Here is a 27575-nt window from a genome sequence, read left to right as displayed (position 1 = left end):
ACAAACGTAACTAACACCGGCTTTTCCGTACCAATGATTTTCACTCTAAATACCGTGTGGGTGGAACTAGAAAAAAATTGTGTCTTATAGCGTAGGCCAGTATTGGCAAAAATGCTGTTAGCCACCTTCTTTTTTAGATGAACGCTCCATGCATTTGAATCCAAGGCCGATTTTTGGTGCCAGTCTGACCCTGGCAACATTTAACATTTAAGGACATCCCTGTTTCATCCTACAAATGCCAAAAATAGTTTCCTATGATATAGGGTAACTAGGTGGCTTCTGAGCTGGTTGGGGGTTCTACCATGAGGTTCTCTCCTAGGTCAGCAAACAAGTGCAGGGAGGATCAGGATGCCCACAAAGCTCATCTAAGGCTGGCCATGGAATCATTGGACCTCAGAAGTTGGAAATGGTCACCCTTTTACTTTGCACCATAAACACCTGTTTTACACAACCCCAAAAGATTTTGTTCCATTTCTCAGTTTTGCATAATTTTAGGACTGTTGCTTGTGGTATGCAAACTAAGACTTCCTGACGAACACCGATCAATATCTAGGTAGGTACAAGGAAACTTGCGTACAATCCTTGCAACGTTCTCTAAAAAAATGAAAAAAAATATCACTCTTATGTGACCTTGTTGAAAATTAGCACTGGTTTTAAGGCCTACAGACTAAACCTATTTTTCCTTTTTAGCTGGAATTTAATTGACAGACAAAAAAGAAAATTGTCAATTATCTGTGTCCCTTATGTGATGCTGGATCCCCAATGTTGGAAGTGAGGCTCCAACAGCACTTTACGTACATAGCCTGCGCAGAACGGGGACATTGACGTGTCAGTAAGGAAAGTTACTCTGCTTTCTTACTGAATCCCTTAAGATAACGCTTATGGAAGCCTTACTTTTAATAAAGTACATTTTAAATACATTTGTAGTAATAATCAGTAAGTAATACATTTAAATAAACTTTGCTTAAATATTTTCTTAAGAGATAAAAAAAACAACCCTTACTGGCACTTAATAATTGTCTTGTTATCACATAATAGCACGTTCGGATTGTGTCCAGGTGTACCACTGGAGGTGACTTCTCGCTTGATGGACAACTAGACCTTTAGTAAATAGGCTGCATGTTAATAGTAATTACCTTCAAACTCCCAATTTAATGACTAAACCCTATAGTGTATAAAATGGCAACAAATGAGTATAACAATTGCACGTGTTTTATACCGTGTCTTACCCAAATAGTTGGAATGGATAGCAGAACGATTTTTTTTCTGTGCTGTAGTCTATCATTAGCATGGCTGCTAGAGCAACTTGCCCCTGTTCTAAACACTTCTGCCATTATCTCCATTTTCTACACCACTTTCTTTGAATATTCTTTTTCATGGCACTTACATCACTAACGATGTCATATAGTCCATCTTCAAGACAGAAATGTCACATGCCATGAAGGATCCACATTCTGTAATTGGACTTATCAGGGTACTTCTATTTTTTATGTATGTGTTTTAGGGAATGTACATAGGGAACAGCTGTAAAACCTTGTTGCACATACATTTAGGTTTATCAGAATGAGTCATGTCTGAGGGATGCAACCATATATCTGTGTAAAAATACGATTTGTGCCCAAATGTAAACATTTAATTTAAATGGTCAATTTTAAAATAGCTTCATAATAATCATTATAAACACAATATTTTTGGACATCATATATGCTATTATTTTTCTTTTTATAACAAGGTTTGTTTCCATAAATTTGCAGTTTACATTGTTATATATGTATATAAAGGCTGATTTCATGCAGGGCCACACCATCTTAACAACGTCCTAGGAGCCCTCAATTCAGGTAGGGAGGCAAGTCCAGCCAAGCGGCCCAGTAATAAAGAACAAAACAGATATTGGCAAACAGTGCGCTCGAGTATCCTGTCCAAACAAATGTACATAAATCAATTATATTAATTATGCCATTTACACTGTATATATGTGGTATGTATTAGTTAAAGGAGGTATTTGATGCCCACTATGTACCACACATGCGATGGCTCTCCAAGGCCAGAGCCTATGGTTATAGTGTCCTGCTGGTCAATAGGCCAGGTTCAAAAGAGATCTTTCTTCAACCAGACCATTTACACTATGGAGGTCTGTGCCCAACCAAAATAGAAACATAAGAACAAAGAATTTGATGTCAGATAAGACCCACTTGGCCATCTAGTCTGCCCATTTCATTCCATCCTTGGTCTCATCTTAGCTTCATGATAGCCACATGTTTACCCCAAGCATTGGAAGAATACTTTAGTACAACATGCATACAATAATAATGTCCCTCTTAAGAGGCACAGTCCCTTTTCAGGGCCAAAATCTGTAGGTGTCCTCCTCTCTCCAAGTCCCTCTTTCCCAGGGCACTCAAAATGTTGGATTAAACAAAATGAATAAATATTGTTTATGGTCCACATTTCTGTGTATTCATACCTAGAAGCCCATGTATATGTACAGCTTTGCAAATGTATTAGCGCATTATCTCTTTGCATGTTCTTCTGAATTTATTTTCTAGTTTTTCCAGAATGCCTTTGGATGAAATGTAGCACTAACCTGTAATTTTCAAGCCGATTTCGATGTAGTATTTAGATGAACTTCACTAATGTTGCTCTTAGGCAGAGAGATGTTATTACGGTGTGAAAATACTTATTTCCTCCTCGATAAGTACTTCCTATAGAGTAACAGGATTTAAAAAGTTATTTTTGACTACATAATTGCACGCAGGGGTGATAAGCCTACCCAATCCCTTATAGACCAACATGAAGTTTCATAATAAAATAGTTTGGTCACTCTCCAAAAATGTGGAATAGCAGAATTTTTTTCTGCTAATGGTTGGTGACTTACATGTCTGAACAGTATGGGAAATAATGTTAAATAATAGCATTTGTACTAGGTTTGATCAGTGAGCAGTTTATAATTAAGAGAGTTTTGTGACAAGGAAATTATACACCGATTATACAGCAGGTGAAGTGGAATGGGTCTGACAATTTTTCATTATCATGTTATACTTTTTCTCCTATGCTGCTAAATGGCACGTGTGAAATATCACCGAATAAGCCCAAGGAATCGGTTATCTTGCCAGAAAAATGTTGCTTTTTTTTTCTTTCCATGTTACATTTTTTTTCTATTTCAATGGCATCTGGAAATGTGAACCGGCTAGCAGCTTAAAATATACAGGCACAGACTGTAACCATGGTAAGGAATCTACGACACAGAGTATGACTTTATCATGCACGTGTGCTCTCCAATGTTCCCTCTAAGCTGTCCACACACATTGGGCAACCAGAAAACAGAGGAAATATTTGTGCGCACAAAGGATTGGCAGGGCCGGGTTGGCCTACCATGATACTGGGAAATGTCTTCTCTTGGGTCCTGTGATGTATCCCTGCCTAGGCCAACTAGGCCCAAGCCTAGGAAGGCAGGTCCAGGGGACGCGGCAGTCCTCTTGGTACAAAACCAGGATCACCCTATTGGGCAATCAAGCCCCCAGTGTCCTGCTATACTGACCCTGGACTGTTTTCGGATTAGCCCTTTGCTTTATATGCCTCCCCGTCTACATAATCCTCTAACTATACTCCTCTGGCTGGTTCCTGAAAAGTTTTGGGTGAGTATGGAGATAATTAAAAGGTATGTTAGGGGGGTTATTGTGATGCCATTTGGGGTTTTTGATATTTTGGTGGTTAGGGAATAATGATAGTGTGAATGAATTATGATGCGGGAGCACATATGTAAAAAAGGACTCCCATAGATTTCAATGGGAGCACTTTCCTGTCACTTATTGGCTCCAGAGCTGCAGCTTTTACTTAAGCCAAGTGCTTTTTTTCTGATAAGTGTGCATGTTTCTTTAGAGGGACCGTCAGGGGAAGTAAACTGTTTCTTTATTAGAAAATGTTTTAGGAAAGAAAAAAATAATTTACGTTAGAGGTTTTTCTTTGTTACTAAAAAAAGTAAACATCCAGCCCTTTCCTCCTAGGAAAACGGAGAAGAATACAGGAAATGTGCGTAATTTCAACATTTTAAATAGTCTGTGGCTCATTTTTCTCGTCTACCTCATCCAATAATCTTTTTATTCCCAGTGTCACAAAATGTAGGTGAATAGGTCATAAAGGATGTTAGGCAATGGTTGTTAAAACAGAGTTAAGGCGCAGATACAGCAATTAACATCTTGCAAGCACAATAATGATGTGCAGCCGAGACCAGGAGCTGAATGACTCACAAACGGAGTTAATCTGTCGCTGCCCCTTTTAGTAAATAAGAAAATAATCCTGTCGTTTGATTTGTATAGAGAAGTACAGAGTGCCACAGAATGCTTTAAGGGTACATTTTAATTTGAATGTTACAACAACAAAAAAAGATTTGGACATTTTACAAAAGATATGTTATACTTAATATCATACTTTTCTTTAATCATATATAATGATGTTAGTCTTTTTAGATATTTGACTGGTTATCTTCTGCATTTTAGCAACAAAGACTGATGCCCCAAGCTCTAATAATAATAATATGCTTTTTTTTTTAAAGCAAAGGACTTAAGATAAAATTTAAATAACCTTTGCAGCCAGAACTTAGATAACTAATTGCCACGTCCTTCCCAGGCTGCGGAGCTGCATATCTCGCTCTTGTTTCAATTTCCCTGTTTTGTTTCAATCCATTCCTGGATTTCCTTTTGCTCTGTTCTGATCTTCCATTCCTTGCTTCTGCTTCAGCTCTGTTTCCTTTATAAGGTGTGCTCCACCCGTGTGTTCTGTTTGTCTCAGTCTGCAGTCTGCAGTCTAAAGGTATGTCTCAGTGCTATGTGTTTGGTTTACATGTTTAGTTTGTTTCGTACCTCTGTCAGCAGGGATTAGCGTTAGGACCCACCGTCATTGGAGTACTTTGGCGTAGTGGTGGGCTAAGCATACTATGGCCATAAGATGTGACGGAATCTCCAATAGTTATCATACAGTCCTAGGCTAGTTTCTGTATTTATGTGTGTCAGTCTGTCCTGTATCCCCGGCAGCGGGGTGTCCTGTCCTGTATCCCCGGCAGCGGGGTGTCCTGTCTTGTTCCCTGTTGTGCCCTGTGTTATGTATATCTTGTCTGGTTATGTTTATTCCTTGTCTTGTTCACTGTTGTGCTCAGTAACATGTATATCTTGTCTGGTTATGTTTCGTGCTTGGTCTCCCTGTCCCTTGCTTGTTATGTGTCTGCTATATTTCTCTGCTTAGCTTCCATACTCCCAGCCTGCAGCAGCCTGCATACGAGTCTTGTGCGATGTCTCATGCCTGTTCTAGGGTGCCTGCAGGATTTGACTTTGTTCTGGACTACATCCGCTGCTATATCAGGGCACTGGTGTTTGGCTGCACATCCCTGGGTGAGTGTGGTCGCCCTGCCACCAGGCCCTGTTCAACTCCTGCACACAATCTTTGGGCATGCTGGGTCTTTTAGTCATCTGTTTGGACCTAGTCCATGACACTAATAGGCAGGTATAACCAAAAACGAGCGTAGTTACTGTATTTGAAAATAGGTGATGCATGACACAATATTGGGGACTGTTCACTAAAGAAAGAATTAGCTGGAGGGTTTGTGGAGTTGTGGTTTCAGCTCCTTAACTTCACTTTACATTATGAAGGTCCATCCCCAGTGAGCTTCTGCTGCAGGAAGAACTTGGCTGGCCCTGTAAAATGTATGGTTAGATCGGTATGAGTTCCTCAGTGTCCTCACACATTGAATGATACATTATATAAAGCAAGCTCAGCTCTTCTTTCTGGAGAAACCTGCCATTGTTGGTCCTTCATAATGAACAGTGAAGTGGGGGATCTAAAACCACAACTTTCTTGCAAACTCTTCTGACAACTCTCAACAAATCTCAATCGTTGGAAGATGATGATTGGGGCATCAGCAGGAACAGGCAGGGTGGCATTAAACCTCGTCCATTTCCCCTTGGTATTGCCCCTAAACACATAGGGAATAAGGAGTCCGTCTATACTTTTGCCTACATTACACAAAGGCCATCCCAGAGTCAAGGTGTGTGTGCTAATAACAATGCACCAAAAATCATGCATTATAGATGTTAAAGATTTATATTTTGTGTAGCGTTTATCCTTAAGAATTGATGGTTCATACGTACATCCTACTACCTGTACATGATATACACTCCCTGTGGCTTATTCACTGAACCAGCTACATTTGCTTAATCATGCATTAAATGCCAGCCTAAATGGTTCCGCTACCCTGCAAAATTCAATCATAAATCAATGAGATGACCTTGAAGAAATCTGTCTGCACGACCTCCAAGTTTAGTGAATGGAACCATACGTTGCATTTTTCTATCTTCGTTTCTTGGCATGGAAGCAGAGGTGGGGCCCTGGCTGTGAACGTTATGGCCGTTGGCTACAGAATTCTTTATCACACTATTCAGTGTTCCGAATGATGCTCCAGCAATAAACCGACCAAGTGGTTGAAAAGGTGGTCAGGGAAAGCTCATTTGTGATGAGTCCAACCAAGACGAAATAGAAACTGAATCTCCTGAACATTGATATTTCTAAACAATAATCTGTGTATTACTTGACCAATGGACAATCACTTGTTTTTAATGGGCAGCTACAGGATTTTTTTCCCTCTCCCACCCCAATACCTCCTTACCTTCTCTCCATTGGCTACCTTTGCTGGCTCAATAGAGGGGTTTCCTGGTGGGAGGCAAATTCCCATTAATAGGGAAAAATGAGATGGCCGCGGTAGTAGCTCTAGTTTACAATAGCTGGATTGTAAGCTCACAAGAGCAGGACCCTCTTCTCCTTTTGTACCAGTTTTTTTTTGTGTGTGATTTTAAATTATTTTACTGACTCGGTTGTAAGCACTGTTGTTGACGTTCAGCAATATATAAATTATTATAGATGCAGTTCACAAAAGTTAGTTTGTCCTGAAGACTTATTGTAGACCCCAAAGCCCAATCTACAGTTACCAGGTACTATTCCTACTATTGCTGGCTCAACATCATGGGAGTTAAAGTCAAGAATAGTTAATGTTATGCTGTGTAGTTTAGCATTCAGAGAAGTAAATTCGACATAAAGGAACCAAAATAGGACACTTGGTAGTTTTCTAGCAGTTGTGGTAACATTTGGCACTCAATGTGCTGCTATTACATTTATCATGATGTGATAATTTTATCGTGCAAACCATTCACCATTTTCGTAGTCTCCCTTCTTCTGAACAGTCTCCAGAATATCCATACAGATGCCCATTGCGTTCAAACTTGATAATGAATGCCCCTGAATATTCTCATTAGTTATTTAATAGATACACACTTTAGAACAACAACATTATAAAGACAATTTAGTGATCTTTATATGTATTCCTTCTTGCAGATCTCCAGAAATAAGCTGGTAGATTAGTATTGCAAGTGTTGGTACCTCTTGAATATTTGTATTTATTAAATGAAAAGTTGGAGATCTGGATATATATATATATATGTATACAGTATAATACAGAACATTACCACAAAGACACATGAAAAATAAAAGAAATCATTAACATATAGCCTTATAACCAATGATAGTTTAAATATAAGGGTTTTATGCAGTTTGCTTGGGAATAATTCTTTAGATTTCAAATTCGATTTACATTTACGTAATTATATAACTTAAAATGTAATATTTTCTTTTTGTTTAAAAAAAAACATTTGTATGAAAAAATGTATTTGTAGGCTTTCAAAAACTACTCTGCTAGATGGAAAATGTGAAAACGAATCATACAATTGCCTTTCAAATGGATCCGAGATATTACAATTAATGCATTTGTTTCCTTTCAAGAAAGTCTAATCTTGCAATGCACTATGCACAATAATGCCAAAATTGTACAAAAAAACCCTAAAATTAATAACTTGCTAATGTTCCTTACAATTCAATACTTGTTTCCCCTTTTGAGAACACTAAAAATGTCACATTTAATATCCGCAAATTGCCTTTTCCTTTAGGTGACCACGTTGCTATTGTTTGAGCGAATGGATTATGTCATTTGAGTATAACAAATATCGCTTTGTCTTTGTGAATGATTTGATTTCCTGAATATCCGTGTAATCTGTCTAGCAAAATTTGCGGAACAAAACCTTCGTGAATAGTGTCATTCATGTCCTGTGTGATTCACATTTCAAATGGCTTATTCAGGAATTAAAAGACAAAGTTTGTTCCTCTTGTCTATTGTGTCTTGAAGTAAAAACTTATGACCTGCAATTATAAGAGTTCTCTCCATCAATATTCGGCGGTAACTGAAATCTACATTATCTTTCACGATCGCCTAATAATGCACCAACGGGAAAGGCAGTGCACTCCGTAGGACAGAGTTTGAAATGCATTCTATTATTTAGTGTCCATACCCCGTTTCTTGTGACATCCATCTTTATGCCCACGGGGGGCCAGCATGGGCTATAGTGGGCCCTGACTGTTGTGCGGAGGAAGGGTAGGCTTTTTTGGCGGGAATTTAGGGGATGGAGTTGGGGGTAGGTTATTTAAGTGGCAGTTTTCCCGGGCTTAGGAACATTCTTGTGGTTAGCTTACCTGGTTGCGTGTTCCACCCTCCCTCCCTTTATATTTGTATTCTGGTTTGGGTTGTGGTGTTTTTGTCAGTCTGCGGGGCGGCAGCTTGCCAGGTATCCAGGGGGTTAATGTAGTGGTAAGTGAATGGTTGGTAACATCTGGTGGGAGGTTCTTGGCTATCAGTACTGGGAACCTCAGGTCAGGGTTGGGGCATCCGGGTATGTCCCTTCCTTAAGTGGTATTTGGTTTTGGTACCTGATTACTTGGCAAGCTTGGTGTGTTTATTGTATATATTTACATGTTGGTGTTTTGAGTCATTGTCCTTGTTAACACACCTATGTTTATCGTTTCAGGTTTTGGCGTGACAATGACGCTAATAAATAAAATTGGCTGTGGCCTTTTCTTATCCATATTCAATGGTGTGTGGTGTCGTTATTGAGGTTAATGGGGGGTTAAGCCTAGCCCGTAAAATCGAGGCTACAACAGTCATGCATTTTTAGAAGACTACAGCTATATGAGAAATTTTAGATAAAAATTAGAGATAAATTGACAGGTACGTGGATAGACAGACAGACAGATAGATAGATAGAAAGATAATAAATCAATAATAGTAAAAAATAATAAGTTTTTATTACCATTTCCTTATCTGAACTATATGTTATGGCTATTAACATAAATGTTTTTCGTACTTGTGAACTCTCCCAGTTATGCCTATTTTCTGATACTCAAATCAACAACTGAGGCTAGAAAGTATGCTGGATTGGCTTCTAAATGCTTATTAGTGTTGTCTTTGGAAACTCTTTTAAAGAAAAAAGAAGGGCCAATAAACGATTGCAATTAAAAGGCTAATTGTTTTTCTTTATTATTACTTATATGGCATAAGTTATACTTTTGGTAATTTGAGAAATTGTCCAAATTTAGAGGTTAATTAACTCACAGTATCTCCATACATGTAATCATCAATGGAATTATCTTTTCTTAAACTTTCTCTTGATGTTACGTGAACCCCTGTTCCTTTTAATAAACAAAGGCTTATTGTGCGGCATGATTAATTGAATGTCTTTTTAATTATAAAAGCTTATACTGAAAGTGGACTGCAATGATCTTAAAAGAGAAGAACACAAGCTTAGAATAAATTTTGGCAACGTGTTAAAGAGAAGATGAAAAAAAACCACTGACAACCCTCTAGCAAAACAGATGGATTACAAAAAAGCAAAGTTAGTTGTTTAAAATGTATTAAATTGGCTCAATAAATAGCAATACATGATAAATCAATAAAAGCTGCTTACGCATTTATAGAAAATTGAAATTTCTAATTATTTTTCATTGCAATTAAGCAGATACAGTTTGCCCTTGTGTCACAATTCCTTTGAATAAGGGCACATTCATCACTGCTGGAGAGAAAACCAATTAAAATGTCACTACATACCCTAATCAGAATTTGTATTGGAAGTTTTTTTTTTTCTTCAAATACTTGACATTACATTTGTATATGTTGAAAACGTTTGTCTTTTGTATTGGATGTTTTTGTATAGGGAAGCTTCTTAATTTATGTGTTTTTTTTTTGTGCTAAACCTTAGAGTCGGCTAAGGTTTATTTGTTTAACATGTTATAGAGGCAGTTAGTGTTTTGTCTAAGTAGACATGAAAAAAATCATGGACTGCCATATGGATATGTGTCAGAATAATCCATACATTATTCTAAACGATCTCCCCAGCACATACTGTGGGAGCTCCAACAGGGCAAAGCACCTGCTATGTAGGCCAATCTCCCTGCACTGTACAGAATTACAGTAAATATAGTACCAGTACATTTTTTTTTCTAAAAATCTCCATATATGCTAGCTATTTTGAATGCCAATTAAAATGCTTTTAAATTTTCATTTAATGTAATTTACCCCAGACAGGTAATTTAATATATATTTTAATATATCTTGTTGACATTTCTATACTGTACTTATGGTCCTGTTGCCCCAGGTGATTGGGTTTGTTGTCCCGGGCAGAGGAGTGGTGTTTGGCTATGCCTATTCTCCAGCAGGAATCTTCCTGCCTACTCAGACCCACTTCCCTACTACTCCCCACTCACTAAATGGATGTTTGGGGTTAGACTTGCCCCTACATGTGGTACATAGTAGCTTTCAGCACTTGACTCACATGCATGTATCCTGCACCAAAGAACAGCCCGAAAATTGTGCCAAAGAGTCTGGGTTGGAATATATCGCCAACGTTGAGGACAGTTTTAAGGTTCCCATACCAGAAATACAATAAAGAAAAACTGAATCCATATAGAGTAGCAGACGACTAATGGAACCAGCATTGTATAACTAAAATCAAGTTACTATAACTATGCACCTATACACAGGTAGATCACAATCGTGCAAGCACCATGCCATTAGAGAAGCACACACCTTCTGGAGGATTGTGTCTAACATTTGTGGAAGCAGATGTTCTTGTGCGTTTGTTACTGTTATTGGGTGTTTTAAAAGCAGTGGGCATGGAAGCTGAAAACTTGGAGATCAAAAGACTTCTGCAATTCAACTTCACCCCGGGAATTACATGACATATATATTAGCTCATAACATATAATCTGCTTTATACTTTGTAACGTTAGTTTGGTTACTTTCCTACGTAGTCATTGATGTGGTAATAACATTTTCCTGCCTTGAAAGGATTGCAGAAGTTGAGAATTTACTGGAATAAGAAAAAAACGTAATCCGCATAGTTTCCTACTGTTTTGATCCTAGGTTGGAGTACTCATTGACTGGTTTAGACTCTGAAGCTTGTTTATTATTTTAATGTAGTCTGGTAATTAAGCTGGAACACACTTAATAGTGACATTTATGAATAATGTTTAAACAGTCAGAAATCCAGCAAATAATAATAAAGTGACAAACAGTACATATCTAAGGTAGAATTGTTTTTTTTCTTCAGCTTATGTGATTTTTCTTTAGGTGTTGGAGTCTGTTTTCAGGTACTGATTCCATGTGTCTTTTTTTTTAAACAGATCGTAAAGACTAAATTGGATTAATTTTCTTTTGTTGTCCTAATTTTAGAACTCTTAATTTCCTACTTCTGATAGGAGCCTACAGGGGAAAGGCTAGCCTGGAGGCACCAGGAGCTAGTATCCCACCAAGAACGAGCCATAAAATGGCTAAGGGGGATAACAAAATTATTTGTTAGGGAAAACACAGTCTTTTATCCAGTACAGTAGGACAATTAAGCAAACAAATTATGATTCAAATGTGTCATTAACACAAAACAACCAATGAACAATGAAGGATTATATAAAACAACAAATAAATTCCAGCGGGCACATGTAGACACCTGCCCCCATAGTTCTTTAAACGGCAACCAACAAGTGGAACGCCTACCTGTTATTCTAAAGAGAAGGGCAACTAATCTGAGAAGTGCCTACCCTATGTGTATAATTCTAAGCATCAGCCACAAGCCCCAACTTTAGTACCTGTTTGTGCTCCAATGGCAGAATCACTATGGTCCTAGGCATAACTATCACCCTAGTAATCAGCTGTCACATCTGAGCATGTGGTCCAGTCCAGATTCTAGATTGTAAGCTTGTTTGAGTAGGGCCCCAATTACGTCCTGTTTCTGTAAGTCAAATTGTTATGGTATGCACTGCTTGTTGTGTCCTGGTCACCCATTGTACAGCAATGTGGAATATGATGATGTGCTGTAAAACAATACAGAATTATAACAGTTGTTTCTGTGCATGTACTGTAACATTTATAAAGCACAATTTTAAAATAAACTAATTTGTATCATAATGCTGAAGCTACTGATGTCTCGAGCAATGATCATCCTTCTGATTTTGAAGATAGACGGACAATTATGAATTTCTGGCCTAGGTTGACCTACGTTGATATTTGGTTGAGTGATATTTTCTGAAAATGACTATGTTGACCTTGACAAAATACCAAAATAGCCTCATATGTCTGAATTAATAGCTTCATGCAAACAAAGCATGTCCCTAGCATACAAGAGTTTTACTAAAGCAACGTTCAAGGATAGCGGAAAACATCTGAAATTCTTATCTCTTAAATGTGTTCTATATTCCAAAGCTTTGAAGAAGTAACTGCGAGCATCCATTGATCTCTACCACACATAATAATAATTAGACTTGCATTTGTCTTCAGGCGAACATGAAAACCAACACAAAGAGTGCGTTTTTATGTTCGTCCCAAAGAAACGAAGAAGCGAAGATATTGGCGGTAAAACGTAGACTCAGACGAAGACACGCACCACGAAGAATCTTCGTCTTCATCTTCGTCTACTAATCTCCCCGGTCCCTTTCCCATCTAGCCTACCTTATCTCCGCAGCATCGCAGGGGTTGACAGAAGCGGAAATCCGTAGGTTTGCTGTCAAGGGTTAAGGGGCCGTGCGAACGACTCTATTGGTTGCCTGCAGGGTCCTCCTCTGGCATCAACCAATTGGTTGATGCCAGAGGAGAACCCTGCAGGCGACCAATAGGCTCACTCGCACGGCCTTTTTAACTCCTGATGGCAAACCTACGGATTTCTGCTCCCGTTAACCCCCTGGCCACTTATTAGGGTAAAGTTGAGGAAGCATGCATGACCTGCACATCATTTGTGTTATATTACGAAGCAAAACCTTCATTGCTTTTTTTTTCTCCTGGCTTTACTCACATGTGCAGTAAATTCTCATTCAAATTCTATAACTAATGAAGCACCATATGTAAGCAGAAACCCGAGACTTAACAAAATACTACACATTGTATGTATATTTTTTTGAAGAAAGTGTTCCTTTACACAATACCTATTACCTAAAGTCATATTTTTTTAATTTTCTTTAGTACTATTTTAAATTTACATAAGGAAATGTTTCATGTTTGATTTGACTTTTGAATAATGGGGGCATAAAAAGAAACAGGATGGGGAACACTGAAAATGCTTCTAGTGCTTCTAGGTCAAACTTTCAGTCTGAAACTATCACAATGTATTTTAGCCTTACTGGAAAAAGAACATAGGCTTTTCTGCTCATGTATCTCTCCGTTTAACTACTACAACTACTACTACTACTGCTTGCCACCTTACTTGATTTATTCTGTTACTTGCCGCAGACTCAAATTAGTTACAAATCTTTGCCTACGTACATCCTCTTAAGATACCTGCTTTGTTACGGTCTCCTGTTCAGAGGCCCACGCTTGTCAAAGCTCTAGGAGACAACCTTTCACTGCCCACTTCTACTGTCATCCCTCTTCCACTCCCTCCACCTTTGATGTCTATCAAAGTTATCCTTTTGTGGACAGCTCTGACATTCTATCCTACCCCATCCAGCCTACCATAAAGTGTACTCATCCAAGGAGACTTCCAACGGTGGATACCAGTGATCTAATGTGACACTTCCTTCGAGTTTAACTTGAAAATCTTGCTTGAATTCAGGTGTAATTCTGCATTTCAGCTGATTTCTTCTATGACCGGAGTTACAGAATGTTTTTACTCAAATATTTCTGCATCAGTTCCTTAAACAATGAAGGGTAGCACCACAAACTGTATCAATAAGGTTCCAAAAAATTTGACTCACAGATCCCTTCTCGACCTTTGTCCCACCTGTGCCATCGGCATGTAGATGCCCAACTGAGCTTTCTTCACATACAACCACTCTACAGGTCACCATGAGGCTGGGGACACATAATTTTTTTAACCTCTTAATGCATTGTGGTTTAGGGACCACCCATTGTCCTTAAGGGGTTAAAATTAAAAGTAACATCATTTAAAAAGAAAATTACTTGAGTGCTCCTTTAGGACATGCTGTTCACACAGACATGGTCCCAATTATATAGATATATGTCCCTATAGCCTATGATCAGTGTTGTATATTTTTGTAAATCTGATGTATTTTGTGCATAAAATTGTACTTTTATCAGTTCATTGTAATGTCGCCTTTTGTAAATATACAACATACTAACTAGCCTTCCCGAGTAAACTGAAAAAAAAGTTTATATGATAATATGATGATTTTATTCAGATTCATCCAATGGAAAATGTATACTATCTATCATACTGTGAATGTTTGCAAATAAATGATTTTGAAATGGAAATATGTGCAGACTTTAGATCATATTTTAAAGTTTAAACGTCTTGCTGCTCATAAAGAAAAAAAGAAATCAAAGCCAACAGCTCCATCTATATAACCGCTGAAGTAATTGCACACACTGGGTATACTCCTCGGTGGAATATATTCATTTTGGAATAAATATAACATCTGTTCATTATGTTAGCTAGAACTGGTCTGAGTGGGTATCGGAGCAAATCAGGCTGTTTTCCAGGGCATTAGAGGGATGAGTAGAGAGTAAATCAACCTATTTATTATTCTCTAATGGACAGAGATACCATTAGATACACTTTCACCTGTTCTGGGTGTTTTTCTATGTAACCCGGAGATAAGATATATATAGACAAAACGCTTACAGTAAGTATGGCTACATCTATATACAGTGATGTGGTTATATAAAATGTATAATAAATTATATGAACATATGTAACTAAATTAATAGTGATCAGTTAATATTTTTTTCATATTTAATAAAAGCGAGAATTTGTCCTTTAATGTTTTTTTATTATTTAAACACAGAAACAAATAATTTGACTGCAGATAAGAACTATTCGGCCCATCTAGTCTGCCCATTATTCTGCTATAAGGACTCAGACCTTAATCCGTTCTCGGTCTTGTCTAAGATTCAGGATAGCCTTATCTCATGATTGTGAGCCCATTTGAGTGGGGCTCTTAAATGTAAGTCTAAATGTTATATACTACTGCTCATGTCCTCTTTACCCATTGTTCAGCTCTGTGGAATACGATGGTGCTATATTAAACAATAAAAAATAACAATATTATAATAAGGGACACTCCAGCCATCATACGCACTTTAATGCATATTATAGCTAAGTAGCCCCTATACATTTCCATGTGAGCCCCATTGAAAATATATGGAGGGATTCTGCAAAATCCTGTTTATGCATTTGCCACCTTTTGCCGTGGAGGAGATTTGTTCAGCCCAACACATCACCTTCCGTGTGATATACTTTCCGCCAGCCAGCGCTGGCTCAGGGAGTGTTCAGGGGGGTCTAATGAGACCCATTGTGCTTGGGTGCAGAAAATGTTTCCATTGATTTCAATGGGAGCACTTTCATGCTACTGATTGGCTGCTTGGAACAGCCAATCAGTGGAGCAAAAGATAAACCACAGAGTAGGTGTTCTGCTGCAGGTACTCCCTAAGGTGAGTTTTCCGGTGGCAACCAGGAGAAGCAGTGATTCTCCCAGCGATTCTCGCGGAGTCTCTGGGCTAAACCCTGAGAGTTCCCAGATATGGCAATTTATGTCCCTGTGCTTAAGGGACTGTTTTGTGAAGACATAATATTATGTCCACCATCCCCAAGGGGTTAATATGCATTATTATTTTTTTTGGAGGATGCCTATTGTGTCAAAAAATAAAGCTGAATTGGATTTACCTCCTCTACTCATGCTCAAGCAACTTGTCAAAGATATCCAGGAACTCAAAGAAGCTGTGGTGTATCAGAAAAGAAAACAGGAGTAAATCAGCGGACGAGCAATAAAATAAGATGGCAGCCTTCCTGGAATAGGCTCTTTTAAAACATTGTCTGGTTCTGTTATGTAGTTTGAAACCTTCCACTATGTTTGTGTTTGTATGCACATGGTATCAACTGTCATTAAGAACAAAGGGATCACGTACATGCGTATTACACAAGATTTTGTTAAAGAACAGTTCCACATGAAATAGAACCATAAATGAATCCAGCCCAGGGGTTTATAGAGGGTCATTCACTTAAAAAGGATCTGACATAAAATCATAACTGTATCCAGCACCTGAAACCCATTTGAAAACTTATTTTATTGAAATATTTTTCAAATTATTGAGATTTATATTTTCCAGGTCTGACATCTACCCAGTCTCAATAGCACAGATCTCCAATGACATTTGACCACCCTGGGCAAGCCAGGGGAGATAAGAGAATCTCCCCACCGAGCCCAGGATCCCCCCCGCTACTCAGGACAATGCCCCAAAAACAGGGCTGTTCCACAAAAACCTGGACTATTGGGAGGTATGTTTTTAGATAAAGAATAGCAAACATCCCAACTAAAGGCAGACCCTATCATTACTCTACAGCCATCCTATGCACATTAATACATTTGTGGTCCCTTCAAATTTTCATGTTGTCACTTTTGAAAGTTAATGAGGTGATTCAGCAGGATCCCCCAAATGTATTTGCCCCTTTCCCTACCCCAAGCTAAATGCCCTGCAGGAGATCCATTCCGCTGAACACATCTCCCTCTACGTAATATATTCGCCTCCAATCAGCTCCCGCACTGAAAAAGGCAATGCAGGCAGTCGTCTCAAAAAAGGTAAGCAGATTTGTAGCGGGTGATAAGCACATTGCTTACTCCATTCACCTAAATATATGGTCCTACAAAATTATTATTATTTATTGTTTTATATAGCACCATCATATTCTGTATCGCTGTACAATGGCTGTGTATAGATTTCTATATATGATGGGTCTGACTGATTGCATTTCATTTGATTGAGAATACTGTGTGTGTGTTAGTGTGGCCGAGAGAGATATGTGTGTAAATGTCAGGTTGGTTGAAAGAAGTGATTTTGAGTTTGTGTTAGTGAGGTAAGGTGAGTTCAGTATAAGTGTGCATATTTGTTGTCATAATTTTATTTTAAATGTAATTTAACATTTTTTTTTCAATAGATCTGGGAGATTTCCTGGGTATTGGTGTCTCTGGCTATATATTCAGGCCAGGACCCAGAAATATTTACTGTGTCCACCATAATGGTTTATGATTATAAAGTGCTGGTGCTGAATAATTTCTAGGGGTGGTTTTTATTTACAGTTCTGCCCTGAGCTGTGCCCCTAAAACTTACCTCCCAACAGTCTTGTGACAGTCCTTGTTTTCAGGCACTGTCCCTGGTAGCTGCCTCACTGTCCTGCTTTTGGTGGGCAGTGGGGATCATGGGCCAGCTGTGGACATCCTTTAATCTCCCTGGCTAACCCAAGGAGCTCTAAAATCAATGAAGATCTTTGCTGTTACTGTTACGTCGCTCTCTACTCATCCTTATAGGGAATTTGGCCCCACTTAGATTTTTTTATACTTTAATAATATAATAGGTTTTACTGCTACCATTCTGTATTATTTATGAAAAATGGTAAATTACACATGTAGTTCACTTCCCGGATGTTTCACAAACACAGCGATTTGTGCCAAATTCTGGCTGTAATAATACTGCCCCAGGCATTCGCATTACAACTCAACGTAATAAAACTAGTACTGGCTAAACTCTTCATCAAATAAAAGTTTTGTTTACTTGCATTTGGCAGATTTCCTGCCCTGGCACAAGACCACCTTTTGTTGGCATTACTAAATGTTTAACCAATTGTACTGTTGAAACATAAAATATAATATGTTGAAACATAAAACATAAAAAAAAAATATTGAGAAATGTTTGAAATTTGTTTTTCTCACCTTTCAAAATGTGTTTCCTATCTCACTCAAAAAATCAAGAGACCCTACCTGGGGAATTCTCAGATCTGCTTTCTTGTAGGCATCCACCACCTGCAAACACAGGGCACAGGTGGGTGAAATATCAAGGGCATGGCCACCCTCCTACATGAATAGCAGACACTGCTAAGGCAGCCCTGATGCAGCATATGCCCTCCTTTTCCGTTGTCCAACTATTCTTGCCACTGTTTGGATGCCTAAAAAAGAGCTAATCAGTGGCAGGAAAGGGCACCCATTGAAATCAATGAAAGTACTTTGAAGTAGTTTGAACAAACCTGTCTGGTTTTGTGTTGGGTTTTTTTGCTCATGTTTACTTAGTTTACTTAGTCTTTTAACACAGAAGCAATATATCAATTCTGTCTCACCAATATGTATGCCAGGCAGTGGCATATTTCTAATCGGCACTGCGCTAGGCTAGGTTTATGGCAGCTCCAACAACTGCCCCTTCCGTGCTGCTATCGTTACTACTGAGAACCTGTATATGACATCATATTGTGGCAATCTGGCCATAAAGGGCATGCGGCTCTGGGTGGAAACTGTACAGGACTGTGCTGACTCGAAAAAGCCCTCCTTAGTGTTAATGGGCCAGTTGATCTCTATTTTAACAAGCCCATTGAGCAACAGGGAGTCTGATCGCCCAATGGGGCTTGCGGAACGTTCAAAATAGTTTAGAAAGGGCCCCTCCGACCTGTGAAGACAGGCTCCACACAAGTTAGGTGTGTGTTTTTGTGTGTATGTAAGTTTTTGTGTAAGTAACAAGGGCTAGGGGTTTAGAGGCTGAGGTGGTACACCTGGCTTCACTTTTCCTCCAGCCCAGAAGGTGCCAGTTCTCCCCTGGACACTGCTGTGACTGGCGACGGGCTTTGAATGTTACACTGAACTATCTTGTCATAAATGTACCTTTTACATTAAAGACCCTTCCGCATAAAGGCATAATCCAACATTGATTTACAAAAACCATAAGCTCATTTAATGTCTTATATAACTTGGACCACTCCGCCCTTAGCTTCATTTTATTTTTTTTTATGCAATTTCAAGACTATCAAGCAAACTACAGCAACGTCAAGCGGTTGTTGATATTATCTCACACGTAAAGACAATTACATTACAAACAACACAGTTTAAGTCATTGTACAATTTAAATGTACTTTTCTCCAACAATATTTCCTCTGCTAAACCGTTTGATCAGTATTACCTTTGAAATCCAGTGTCTTTCATCACAGCAAACAAAAACATGTGCGGTAAAATTTGTTTCAAGTAAATCCAAGTTAAATTTAAGCAATACTCTATAATATAACTTGTCAGAGACAAAACAGTCACTCCATACATTCATATTAATTCATTAATTAATTAAAGTGTTTCAACTAACTACAATAATTTTACCTATAATATTTATAGATTAAAATAAGCAATATCTATGTTCATTATAATAATCTCACTTGATGTGAATGCCATGGCCCTTGAATAATTGAATTAATTAAAAAGCTTAATTAAATTATTTACAATATAAAATAGTTAGTTTAAACTTTAAAATCAACAAATCTGAGACCGACAGCAGTCTACGACAGGACCAGCATTATCTTTCTCCTCTAATGTTCTCTCACTTCTCATCACTGAGCCTTACAAAGACTGTCTGAACTAATCAAAAACAATCAGCAACTTAACAAGACATACATTGAAACAAAGGAGACAGTTCCCCTTTAAATACCCTGAAAAGTTAAACATCTATTAATTATTATAATTATCAATTGGATGGTAGGGCTTAACAACTTATTAAGTGTTAGTGATTTAAATCATATTATTATTATTATTGGTATTATTAATCATAATAATTATAATAATAATAAACAGCAGTTGTAGAAGTAATTTTAGTATTAGGACAATTTTTATTAAATTATGAATTTTTGTTTTTGATGTTTCTTTTCTTTTGACTGTATAGATTACATTGCTCCTATACACTGTATTTGCTTTTTTTTGCCTTAGAATCTGTCTAAATTATTGCACAATGCATACAATAGTCATGGGCCACTTATATGGTATAATTAATTATTTAAAGAAAAATAGGCTGTGCTATATTGATTGCATCTAATGTGAACATTATTCCATAATTATTACAATTACAATGATAATTATGTGTGGTCACATACGCTTTAATTATGCTGGTGAAAAATGCATTCATTTATTAAAAATACCAACTTGCATTTTAAGTGAAATTATGCCCTTTCTCCCTGATTTAATGCATTCATGTGAATCTTAACCTGCTAATTTAGCATGTACTTATCTTAACAATAGCCTCAGAAACAAAACAGATAAGTTTCCAAAGGCCAGAAGGTGTATATTTTTCTGCAAGCGGTCTTTTGGAACAAAGCAATTAAATGTACCTTTTACAATCCAGGGGTTTAAATGATAGTAATTAAAAATCTAACGATGGAATTAGTAAAAAGGTTCAAGTAGCTCTTTTTGCTGGGTGAAATAACCAAAAGGTCATCCAGCAGTGGCTAGCGAGAGAATGTAAGAAAGTACGTACATACAAGAAGTCTTAAACTACAGCTGTCCATTTTCACAAATCCTACATTCTAGAACAAAAAAAAAGCCTATGTAATGATGTAATATGATTATAATTATGTTTCAACAGTAGAATCTCAAATTAAACAAAAATTATAGTTCAGTGATATCCCAGTAAATACATTTTAGGAGAAGCTGCAGCTTCCATGCCTCCTCCATGGTGCGACATTGGACCATTTTCTGCTCATGGGTATAGGGGTCTTGTTAACCCAGACCGGAACCCCCTACTTCTAGAGTTGACTGGCATCGCGTATACCATGTGATAGAAGATATCTTCAGATGAAGACTTCTCCCGCAAGAAACATAGCTGGGGGGTGGGGGACGGGGGCAAATACATATGGAACCTATTCTGCTGAATCCCTCCATGTTTCTTCAAGTGGGGACTACACAAAATTTTAAACAGACCAATCAGCTATCATATAGCTATCATATCCACTAAAACTGAAAATAACCTTTAAGGGGAACGTGGATCTACAGCAGATGTTTATCTGATTTATTTTTGCATTTTCACGTGACGTTGACATTTAAAAAAAAACAAACCTCTGCATTAAACCACAAAGTACAAGTGACATTAAGTCTTTCATGCACTTGAGATCAGCACATGCCGTGTTTGGTTACAAATTCAATTTAATTCGTTCTTGATAGGAACGGCTAAAACATTTGCACGATCCTCATTTCAAAGCAACCATGTGGGCTTCTTGCGCAAGTAAAGTCCAGACAATTGGTTGTAATGTGTGATGTCACTTTTCTCTTTTCTCGCATGGAAAGTCTCAAAAGCAGCAGGCTGTGCCGTTCGTGTTGGATATTATTCGGGTGTTGTGAGGAGTTAACAACGGGGCATCATATACTAGGCGGAGGCACATTAATAATAATACTAGACATATTGGAGAGACAGTAAAGTGTGTTGATAAATTAGACATTAAGTGTTAAATGTATTTATTTCGGAATGTATAAAAGGAACGTCTATTAAAAGCTACTTCCCAGCTTCCAAACAGCTGTCATGTTTCTTTACAGGGACAAGCCAGCGTTCTCCTGAACAATGAATACATATTTAGATGTTTAAGTACTTTAAGATGTATTCATCAAACCTATGGAAAAATAAGAGCCTTCGGGAGAAGCTGCAGCGTAATGCCTCCTCTGTGGTCTGATGTTTCATGCCTGCTCGAAGCAGCCTATCAGTGCCAGGGAAGCGCTTCCATTAAAATCAATTACTTTCTGCACACTCGCACGGGCCACCTGAATGCTTGCAAAGAATGGCAGCAAGTATATATTGTGGCAGGAGATGTGTCCGGTCAAATACATCTCCTTTGTTGCAAACAGCAGCAGAGTGGGGAAAGGGATAAATGCATATCTGGGGAATAGCTATCATATGTATTAAAGTGCATATGATGGCTGGAGTGTGTCTTTAATTATGTTAAGATTCCACAGTCTGCAAAAAAAAAAAAATAATAGTTATAATAAAGCCTTATAATTGGGTTTGCTCATCAGAAGGCTTCACTATCATTTTAAACAACCGAATCTTAGATTGCTAAAGGCAACAACAAGAAGTTAACAATTAAGCAAGTTTATTTGGTCATTGTGATTCGATAAAAAGGAAATATTTTTGTTCCGTTAGGAATTAGGTACAACTCAAGTATACAATAATTTTTTATTATTTTTGACATTTATTTTCTTTTTATGATGTTCTTCTTCTTATGATTTATCAGCTGTCAGTACATTGCTGGGAGCCGTTGCTGGATTTTTTCCCCTGATTTTGAACTTTTTTATCATCTGTTTTCCTTTTGTGCTGTTTCTTTGTCAATGCATCATTTTTTTGGTTAAAATATTCTGTTTTATCCTAAACTGTTTACGTGATACACATTGTTCTAACTCGGTCAGTACAGAATGATTTAAGAACCTTTTGTCTCCAAGACTTCTATTTAGCTATAAAACAGAAATCACAGTTTGACACTTAGTTGGTCTTCCTCATCTCCGGTACAGATAGATTATCCTCGCTACGCCTGGTCAGTCTTTAAATGAAGAATTATAAATAAAAGAACTTTTTCAAGGATGATAGTTTTTGGACAAATGTGTCTATGATAATAATAAAAAGGCATATTTTGAGACTACTTATGGTATTTTGAGTCAATTAACATACATACAGAATAACCCTTTGACGCTTAGTGGTTTAGGTTAAGCTCAGAGGGCTCTAGAAAGTTTCCACAAATAACTAGAATTACCAGGGGGTTTCTCATATATTTTTAAAAGGTTTTATAGGTAGTACAGAGATAGCAAGTTCACATGGCATGTAAAAACTCCCCCGATATGTCACCTCGTATTAAAATCCACACCATATGAGGGAGTTTGGACTTTTGGTGTTTGTTTGCTGTTCGTATGTCAACTGGGGGGAAAGATCCGGGTAAAGAGATTGCCACCAAGGCTGCAAGGAAAAGTGCACCTTCCACAGGTGATGTCAAGAGACCATATTGTTACAGCCAAGGAACTATTGCCCTCCATCAGATCCATTATTACCAAAAGTCAACTGAACCTGAAATTGTTTTGTAAGTTGCCATTTCAATGACTTGTAAGGGAAATTGCTCAGGACTGACCTTCGTTTCTCATTGGTGTTGTTGGAGATACTAACTTGTGTGCCAAGAGGCTGACCATTATGCCTAAAGACATACAACTTCCTCGCAGGATACAGGACGAGAGGACATGCCACTTTTTTTTTCTAACAAACTGTGTATAATTGTTTGAATTTGACTTTTTTATATGGATCGGTTTCTGCAAACTATTCCATCTGTCACTGAGGGGGAATTCTTGATATAGTTAAATGTTCTCTTGCTCTTAAACATTTCTAGAGGCTTGGAGAGGGCATTGGGTGCTTTAGTTTGTGCATTTTATTGAACCTCTCTCACACTTAGTGGTGTACTACCCTTTTATCAGTTGTACAGCTTAAGTAATGCTGTTAGATCGCTGAAATAATGCTACGGTATAGTTAATGAGTTGATTAGGCAGCATGTATTGTAGATCAACAATTTGTGGCTGTCCAGACTGGAGATGCCAAGCGAGTGAGGTCTTGTCTCTATAGGGGCTTTTTTCCATAATTGTGTCTATAATTTGATCAGCGTTAGTCTGACATCACTGTGAAGAATTTAATCCATATCTTAACTGCATTTTGGTTTCAATGCAATCTCTGTGACCCATTCAGGGGACATATTTAGAGCGACCACATGTTACAGACCAGATTCTGTAGCCTTACTGAAACTTGCTGGCTCCAATCTACGGGTATCTCGTAGGTGCTTAAGAGGGATAGGACAAATGGTAATTTGTAATTACAACGGGTAACAACCCCTCTTGTTGTTAGTGGATCTAGATTGGATACCCCATTGTTTGTACCAGGGTTTGTGGGTCGATATTCAAATAACTTCACTGTCTGAGATTGTGGATAAGAGGTGGAAATATAATTTATACCATGGCACATCAAAATTGGTTTTCAAAGCACACCTGGCTTGATTCTCTCCAAGGAATCTCAACCTTCCAAACATCTCAAAGCATATCTGTCTTTCATGTCTCCTGGAGTTTCAACAAATCTCTACAAATCTGTTCAAGGCATGCTTTTCTGGATTGCATCTTAATACAAATTAATAGGTTAGATACAGATAAATGTCACAATTTTATCTTAAAGTGTATCGATATCCCCTGAGTGTATCTTGATTGCTTTTCTCAGTTGCCTCCATGAAATAATATCAGATGTTTCCGTCTTTTAAAAACATTTTAAAAGCAAACTTCTGCCGTGAGAATTGATAATTTGAGGATTGATTCTGAAGCAACACAATTACTTCAAGAATTGCCTGATGACTGATTGAGCCGTTGTAGAGGTGCATATGTTTGATAATTCATTATTCTTAATAAATTGGTGAATTCAAACTTTAGCAATTAAAACTTTAATACTTAACACTCTGCATTCTTATGGAATACAGATCGTCTTAATGGTAAATTTGAATTAGTAAATTCAATTAAAAAAATTGAGACTACTGATTGCAAGCATGATACCAGCTTAATACCATAGCTTAAAAGAAAGAATGAATGAAGGTTCACATGACGAGTATCTTATATTTTCAAAGCTTTTTTAAATATTTGCAAAAGACAACTTTATGTAGTGAAAACGGTCAAAAAGTATGCCTTCTGCACAAATTCAGACTGCTTATGTTTTAACATTTAATTATATGCAGCATGCTGACGACTTTTAGTATATTGTCGTTTTAATAGAACAAGAACTAGTTGGTAGTAGCTTCTATAAAGTTGGAGTTGGCAGTAGACTTGTAGGGGAGCTCCTACTAATGTGCGCACTACATATTGTTGAGCTGGTACTCTCACAACCATAAAATCAACCACGATAACACACTCAGGGTTAGATTTCCCAGTATGCAGAATAGAACAAGGCTAAATTGCTACCTAGCTGATGCAGTCCCAGCAATGCTCTTTCCTGAATCCCCTAAAACATTTACACTTACTTTTCCCCATGGGCATACTTGGGAATCCTCCAGATTTTGCCCCCAGCAATGAGAGCTGATTGGTGGGTCACTCTAGGCAGTTATAGTGGTGTCTGCCCAGCTCATTACCCACCCGGGTCCTATCTACTTCCTACCATTTAACCCCTTAAGGACAATGGGTGGTCCCTAAACCCATTGAAAACAATGCATTTTGAGCCCGTACATGTCATTAAGGGGTTAAAGGTCATTGGGTGCTGAGGGAGTAGGAGAGCGTCTTTTGGGCTGCCTATCCCAGGTAGGCTTACTACCCATGCAGGCTATGCCTGTGTCCTTCAAAACAACATAGACCCCCATTGATTTTACAGCTTCACGAGACAACCAGGGCAGATAAGGGGGGCTCTCCAACTGCTTCATGAATCTGACTGCCCACAAAAGCAAAGCAATACCTGGAAATCAAGAATGTCCTGTGAAAACTAGCACTGTTGGGAGCTATGCCTGGCCCCTCACATGTTACTATAGGAGGGTTGTTGAGTGTCATGAAACGGCAATTCCACAACAGCTGAAGAACTATTACCAATGATTAGTGCGGACCAATATGATAATACTAAATTATTAACTCCAATACTGTGAATGGTTAATTTACCAGTACATTGTTGATGATATATATTTTTGACTTAATCATTTTAGTACAAATGCTTTGAAGTTCCTACCAGTCCTCAAGGGTTATTGCACATCTAATAATTCTGCAAACCTTTTCGTTTTTGTATCATACACAAAATTAATTGCACTTATGCAAAAAAAAATGAATCCCAGAAGCACACGGGTGTTTTTATTGCAGATGAGAAATATATATTACCATAAAAATTCAATTAGTTTGCAATACAAATTATGTAATTAAACATTCCCTGGTTGATCCAAACATGATTCCCTTACACCTCATTCATTCAACTTGTTTGTCTAATTAGACACATATCAAGATATAATGTGATGCCTTGTAGTTTAGTACTGGTGCTTCTGATTCATTTAATGCCCCATGGGAGGGTAAGTTATGCCTTCTGTTCTTACTTAGTTTCCTGAAACTGAAGTCCCATTTGCCTCCACTGCTAAAGTATATCACAATATAAAGCACACAATGAGTGTATACAGAGATATCGTTGAGAGAAGAAATTTAAATTAAACCTTTGGGGGTGAAGGAAGGATACGTTAAAAATAGTTTTAGGAAAATCAAATAGGTTATATATGTATCAGTAATGCATATGTATATTTTAACATCAGTAGCATTCAAACTTTCCCCATCTGGAACCTCAATGGAATGCTGGTAAATATTTGTCCATTAATCAAGAGGATATACTGTTATATTTCCAGTCGGTAGTACAAACTATGGCACCCAGAAAGACATTCCCTTCTCCAGCTCCTAGTCCTATTACTCTCTGAGCTGCCGGGTATCGGAGATCAGAGCCGTACGTTCCTCCGACACCTTCTTCTTCCGGTTGCTGTACATACCACTGTCAGACTTCGGGACTCCACTAATCATCACATCTGCCTCCTTACTCCAATGGTGTGTTGTTTACGATCATATCCAACCATACAAGGAGAGAAAGGGGCACTCTAGTGAAGTACTGTATGAAGATAATTTGGCAGGATTAAAAGTACATACTTTAGATACAAGTTTCCTCAATCAGCCAAGCATATGTGTGGGGCTAGCCCAGAATTTAGAGTAAGAGGTGAAGTGGGAGAGGAACGGGGATTGCCATACGCCGCTTCCCTAGCCAGGAGAAAGAAGAAAGTAACCCGGAGATAGAGGAAAACAGAGCTTCAACCTGAGGCTCAGGGTCAAACCCGACCCGCTATGTGTATAGCTGACATCTCTTAAAACCAAGTAATCCAAAGACACGTGTAGTCATTTTCCCTTTTGCATTGTTCCATGAAGTCAATTACAATAAATTGTAACACATTTTAATTGGTTCCACGGTTCCTTCTAAACAGGAAGAGGTATAGGAGGAAATATAGATGTCTACTCTTTTCTTGGAAAGACTAACTATCTGATAATGTAGTTCAAAACAGGCCATGTTGCAATGTTATTCCTAGCAGAACATCGAAGATATTTATAGTGATTAGCCTCTCGGTTGCCTTTTCAGAAAAGCAGTGAGCCGGAGAGGTATACAGGAGAAGCTGAAACATAATTGCGGGATATTTTTTTCAAAGCACTAAAGTAATGGTTCAGGCATTTTGATGAACCCAGTAGTGATCAGTGACATTCTCTAGGGAAGCTTGCTGATATGATTTTATTACACTCCGTGCCATATGATTTGACAACATAATACACATTTTTCACATTAGTGATTTTTCTCGCCTCAATTTGTGCAACTATATATAATTGGATGTTAGATTGTTACTCGCATGAAGCAGAAGCCAGGAAACTAATTATAT

This window comes from Sceloporus occidentalis, unplaced genomic scaffold (assembly GCF_023333645.1).
Source record: "Sceloporus occidentalis isolate IW3139 unplaced genomic scaffold, rSceOcc1.0.p SCAF_314, whole genome shotgun sequence".
NCBI classification, from domain to species: domain Eukaryota; kingdom Metazoa; phylum Chordata; class Lepidosauria; order Squamata; family Phrynosomatidae; genus Sceloporus; species Sceloporus occidentalis.
This window is presented reverse-complemented; position numbering follows the sequence as displayed.